Below are 6,782 nucleotides of genomic sequence, written 5' to 3' on the forward strand. Positions count from 1 at the left end.
ACAGTGGGGTACAGTATGTTCTGGATGGAGGAAGACAGTGGAGGAAGGAAAGAGGGGTACAGTATGTTCTGGATGGAGGAAGACAGTGGAGGCAACGACAGATTGGGACAGTATGTTCTGGATGGAGGATGGCTCAGTGGAGGCAGGACAGAGTGGTACAGTATGTTCTGATGGAGGAATGCTCAGTGGAGGCAGGACAGAGGGATACAGTATGTTCTGGATGGAGGAAGACTCAGTGGAGGTTGGACAGAGTGGTACAGTAAGTTCTCGATAGGGGAAGACTCATTGGAGGCTGGACAGAGGGGTACAGTATGTTCTGGATGGAGGAAGACAGTGGAGGAAGGACAGAGTGGTACAGTATGTTCTGGATGAAGGAAGACAGGGGAGGCAGGACAGAGTGGTACAGTATGTTCTGGATGGAGGACGGCTCAGTGGAGGCATGACAGAGTGGTACAGTATGTTCTTGATGGAGGAAGGCTCAGTGGAGGCAGGACAGAGGGATACAGTATGTTCTGGATGGAGGAAGACAGTGGAGGAAGGACAGAGTGGTACAGTATGTTCTGGATGGAGGAAGACAGTGGAGGAAGGACAGAGTGGTACAGTATGTTCTGGATGGAGGAAGACTGTGGAGGCAGGACAGAGTGGTACAGTATGTTCTGGATGGAGGAAGGCTCAGTGGAGGCAGGACAGAGTGGTACAGTATGTTCTGGATGGAGGAACTCTCAGTGGAGGCAGGACAGAGGGGTACAGTATGTTCTGGATGGAGGAAGGCTCAGTGGAGGAAGGACAGAGGGGTACAGTATGTTCTGGATGGAGGAAGGCTCAGTGGAGGCAGGACAGTGGTACAGTATGTTCTGGATAGGGCAAGACTCAGTGGAGGCAGGACAGAGTGGTACAGTATGTTCTGGATGGAGGAAGGCTCAGTGGAGGCAGGACAGAGTGGTACAGTAAGTTCTGGATAGAGGAAGACTCATTGGAGGCGGGACAGGGTGGTACAGTATGTTCTGGATGGACGACGACAGTGGAGGCAGGACAGAGTGGTACAGTATGTTCTGGATGGAGGAAGACAGTGGAGGCAGGACAGAGTGGTACAGTATGTTCTGGATGTAGGAAAACAGTGGAGGCAGGACAGAGGGGTACAGTATTTGCTGGATGGAGGAAGGCTCATTGGAGACAGGACAGAGTGGTTCAGTAAGTTCTGGATGGAGGAAGGCTCAGTGGAGGCAGGACAGAGTGGTACAGTATGTTCTGGATAGGGGAAGACTCAGTGGAGGCAGGACAGAGTAGTACAGTAAGTTCTGGATGGAGGAAGGCTCAGTGGAGGCAGGACAGAGTGGTACAGTATGTTCTGGATGGAGGAAGACAGTGGAGGCAGGACAGAGTGGTACAGTAAGTTCTCGATAGAGGAAGACTCATTGAGTCGGGACAGAGTGGTACATTATGTTCTGGATGGAGGAAGACAGTGGAGGGAGGACAGAGTGGTACAGTATGTTCTGGATGGAGGAAGACTCAGTGGAGGCAGGACAGAGTGGTACAGTAAGTTCTGGATAGAGGAAGACTCATTGTAGGCGGGACAGAGTGGTACAGTATGTTCTGGATGGACGATCACATTGGAGGCAGGACAGAGTGGTACAGTATGTTCTGGATGGAGGAAGACAGTGGAGGCAGGACAGAGTGGTACAGTATGTTCTGGATGGAGGAAGACAGTGGAGGCAGTACAGAGTGGTACAGTATGTTCTGGATGGAGGAAGACAGTGGAGGCGGGACAGAGTGGTACAGTTTGTTCTGGATGGAGGAAGACAGTGGAGGCAGGACAGAGTGGTACAGTATGTTCTGGATGGACGACGACAGTGGAGGCAGGACAGTGTGGTACAGTATGTTCTGGATGGAGGAAGACAGTGGAGGCAGGACAGAGTGGTACAGTATGTTCTGGATGTAGGAAGACAGTGGAGGCAGGACAGAGTGGTACAGTATGTTCTGGATGGAGGAAGGCTCAGTGGAGGCATGACAGAGTGGTACAGTATGTTCTGGATGGAGGAAGACTCAGTGGAGGCAGGACAGAGTGGTACAGTAAGTTCTGGATAGAGGAAGACTCATTGGAGGCTTGACAGAGTGGTACAGTATGTTCTGGATGGACGAACGACATTGGAGGCAGGACAGAGTGGTACAGTATGTTCTGGATGGAGGAAGACAGTGGAGGCAGGACAGAGTGGTACAGTATGTTCTGGGTGTAGGAAGACAGTGGAGGCAGGACAGAGGGGTACAGTATGTTCTGGATGGAGGAAGGCTCAGTGGAGGCAGGACACAGTTGTACAGTATGTTCTGGATGGAGGAAGGCTCAGTGGAGACGGGACAGAGTGGTACAGTATGTTCTGGATGGACGACGACATTGGAGGCAGGACAGAGTGGTACAGTATGTTCTGGATGGAGGAAGACAGTGGAGGCAGGACAGAGTGGTACAGTATGTTCTGGATGGAGGAAGACAGTTGAGGCGGCACAGAGTGGTACAGTATGTTCTGGATGGATGAAGATAGTGGAGGAAGGACAGTGGGGTACAGTATGTTCTGGATGGAGGAAGACAGTGGAGGAAGGAAAGAGGGGTACAGTATGTTCTGGATGGAGGAAGACAGTGGAGGCAGGACAGAGTGGTACAGTATGTTCTGGATGGAGGACGGCTCAGTGGAGGCATGACAGAGTGGTACAGTATGTTCTGGATGGAGGAATGCTCAGTGGAGGCAGGACAGAGGGATACAGTATGTTCTGGATGGAGGAAGACTCAGTGGAGGCAGGACAGAGTGGTACAGTAAGTTCTCGATAGAGGAAGACTCATTGGAGGCTGGACAGAGGGGTACAGTATGTTCTGGATGGAGGAAGACAGTGGAGGAAGGACAGAGTGGTACAGTATGTTCTGGATGAAGGAAGACAGGGGAGGCAGTACAGAGTGGTACAGTATGTTCTGGATGGAGGACGGCTCAGTGGAGGCATGACAGAGTGGTACAGTATGTTCTTGATGGAGTAAGGCTCAGTGGAGGCAGGACAGAGGGATACAGTATTTTCTGGATGGAGGAAGACAGTGGAGGAAGGACAGAGTGGTACAGTATGTTCTGGATGGAGGAAGACAGTGGAGGAAGGACAGAGGGGTACAGTATGTTCTGAATGGAGGAAGACTCAGTGGAGGCAGGACAGAGTGGTACAGTATGTTCTGGATGGAGGAAGGCAGTGGAGGAAGGACAGAGGGGTACAGTATGTTCTGGATGGAGGAAGACTGTGGAGGCAGGACAGAGTGGTACAGTATGTTCTGGATGGAGGAAGGCTAAGTGGAGGCAGGACAGAGTGGTACAGTATGTTCTGGATGGAGGAAACCTCAGTGGAGGCAGGACAGAGGGGTACAGTATGTTCTGGATGGAGGAAGGCTCAGTGGAGGCAGGACAGAGGGGTACAGTATGTTCTGGATGGAGGAAGGCTCAGTGGAGGCAGGACAGTGGTACAGTATATTCTGGATAGGGCAAGACTCAGTGGAGGCAGGACAGAGTGGTACAGTATGTTCTGGATGGAGGAAGGCTCAGTGGAGGCAGGACAGAGTGGTACAGTAAGTTCTGGATAGAGGAAGACTCATTGGAGGCGGGACAGAGTGGTACAGTATGTTCTGGATGGACGACGACAGTGGAGGCAGGACAGAGTGGTACAGTATGCTCTGGATGGAGGAAGACAGTGGAGGCAGGACAGAGTGGTACAGTATGTTCTGGATGTAGGAAGACAGTGGAGACAGGACAGAGGGGTACAGTATTTGCTGGATGGAGGAAGGCTCAGTGGAGACAGGACAGAGTGGTACAGTAAGTTCTGGATGGAGGAAGACTCAGTGGAGGCAGGACAGAGTGGTACAGTATGTTCTGGATGGAGGAAGACAGTGGAGGCAGGACAGAGTGGTACAGTATGTCCTGGATGGAGGAAGACAGTGGAGGCAGGACAGAGTGGTACAGTATGTTCTGGATGGAAGAAGACAGTGGAGGCAGGACAGAGTGGTACAGTATGTTCTGGATGGAGGAAGGCTCAGTGGAGGCAGGACAGAGTGGTACAGTATGTTCTGGATGGAGGAAGACTCAGTGGAGGCAGGACAGAGTGGTACAGTAAGTTCTGGATAGAGGAAGACTCATTGGAGGCGGGCCAGAGTGGTACAGTATGTTCTGGATGGACGATCACATTGGAGGCAGGACAGAGTGGTACAGTATGTTCTGGATGGAGGAAGGCAGTGGAGGAAGGACAGAGGGATACAGTATGTTCTGGATGGAGGAAGACTGTGGAGGCAGGACAGAGTGCTACAGTATGTTCTGGATGGAGGAAGGCTCAGTGGAGGCAGGACAGAGTGGTACAGTATGTTCTGGATGGAGGAACTCTCAGTGGAGGCAGGACAGAGGGGTACAGTATGTTCTGGATGGAGGAAGGCTCAGTGGAGGAAGGACAGAGGGGTACAGTATGTTCTGGATGGAGGAAGGCTCAGTGGAGGCAGGACAGTGGTACAGTATTTTCTGGATAGGGCAAGACTCAGTGGAGGCAGGACAGAGTGGTACAGTATGTTCTGGATGGACGACGACAGTGGAGGCAGGACAGATTGGTACAGTATGTTCTGGATGGAGGAATACAGTGGAGGCAGGACAGAGGGGTACAGTATGTTCTAGATGTAGGAAGAGAGTGGAGGAAGAACAGAGGGGTACAGTATGTTCTGGATGGAGGAAGACAGTGGAGGAAGGACAGAGGGGTACATTATGTTCTGGATGGAGGAAGACCGTGGAGGAAGGACAGAGGGGTACAGTATGTTCTGAATGGAGGAAGACAGTGGAGGCAGGACAGAGTGGTACAGTATGTTCTGGATGGTGGATGACAGTGGAGGCAGGACAGAGTGGTCAATATGTTCTGGAGTGAGGAAGACATTGGAGGCAGGACAGAGTGGTACAGTATGTTCTGGATGGAGGATGACAGTGGAGGCAGGACAGGGTGGTCAGTATGTTCTGGAGTGAGGAAGACATTGGAGGCAGGACAGAGTGGTACAGTATGTTCTGGATGGAGGAAGACAGTGGAGGCAGGACAGGGTGGTCAGTATTTTCTGGAGTGAGCAAGATATTTGAGGCAGGACAGAGTGTTCAGAATGTTCTAGATTGAGGAAGACAGTGGAGGCAGGACAGAGTGGTACAGTATGTTCTGGATGGACGACGACAGTGGAGGCAGGACAGAGTGGTACAGTATGTTCTGGATGGACGACGACAGTGGAGGCAGGACAGAGTGGTACAGTATGTTCTGGATGGAGGAAGGCTCAGTGGAGGCAGGACAGAGTGGTACAGTATGTTCTGGATGGAGGAAGACTCAGTGGAGGCAGGACAGAGTGGTACAGTAAGTTATGGATAGAGGAAGACTCATTGAGGCGGACAGAGTGGTACAGTATGTTCTGGATGGACGACGACAGTGGAGGCAGGACAGAGTGATACAGTATGTTCTGGATGGAGGAAGACAGTGGAGGCAGGACAGAGTGGTACAGTATGTTCTGGATGTAGGAAGACAGTGGAGGCAGGACAGAGGGGTACAGTATGTTCTGAATGGAGGAAGGCTCAGTGGAGGCAGGACAAAGTTGTACAGTATGTTCTGGATGGAGGATGGCTCAGTGGAGGCATGACAGAGTGGTACAGTATGTTCTGGATGGAGGAATGCTCAGTGGAGGCAGGACAGAGTGATACAGTATGATCTGGATGGAGGATGACTGTGGAGGCTATACAGAGTGGTACAGTATGTTCTGGATGGAGGAAGACAGTGGAGGCAGGACAGAGTTGTACAGTATGTTCTGGATGGAGGAAGACAGTGGAGGCAGGACAGAGGGGTACAGTATGTTCTGGGTGTAGGAAGACAGTGGAGGCAGGACAGAGGGGTACAGTATGTTCTTGATGGAGGAAGGCTCAGTGGAGACGGGACAGAGTGGTACAGTATGTTCTGGATGGACGACGACATTGGAGGCAGGACAGAGTGGTACAGTATGTTCTGGATGGAGGAAGACAGTGGAGGCAGGACAGAGTGGTACAGTATGTTCTGGATGGAGGAAGACAGTTGAGGCGGCACAGAGTGGTACAGTATGTTCTGGATGGAGGAAGATAGTGGAGGAAGGACAGTGGGGTACAGTATGTTCTGGATGGAGGAAGACAGTGGAGGAAGGAAAGAGGGGCACAGTATGTTCTGGATGGAGGAAGACAGTGGAGGCAACGACAGAGTGGGACAGTATGTTCTGGATGGAGGATGGCTCAGTGGAGGCATGACAGAGTGGTACAGTATGTTCTGGATGGAGGAATGCTCAGTGGAGGCAGGACAGAGGGATACAGTATGTTCTGGATGGAGGAAGACTCAGTGGAGGCAGGACAGAGTGGTACAGTAAGTTCTCGATAGGGGAAGACTCATTGGAGGCTGGACAGAGGGGTACAGTATGTTCTGGATGGAGGAAGACAGTGGAGGAAGGACAGAGTGGTACAGTATGTTCTGGATGAAGGAAGACAGGGGAGGCAGGACAAAGTGGTACAGTATGTTCTGGATGGAGGACGGCTCAGTGGAGGCATGACAGAGTGGTACAGTATGTTCTTGATGGAGGAAGGCTCAGTGGAGGCAGGACAGAGGGATACAGTATGTTCTGGATGGAGGAAGACAGTGGAGGAAGGACAGAGTGGTACAGTATGTTCTGGATGGAGGAAGACAATGGAGGAAGGACAGAGGGGTACAGTATGTTCTGGATGGAGGAAGACTGTGGAGGC

The sequence above is a fragment of the Salmo salar genome, chromosome ssa05 (genome assembly GCF_905237065.1).
Source record: "Salmo salar chromosome ssa05, Ssal_v3.1, whole genome shotgun sequence".
Taxonomy (NCBI): domain Eukaryota; kingdom Metazoa; phylum Chordata; class Actinopteri; order Salmoniformes; family Salmonidae; genus Salmo; species Salmo salar.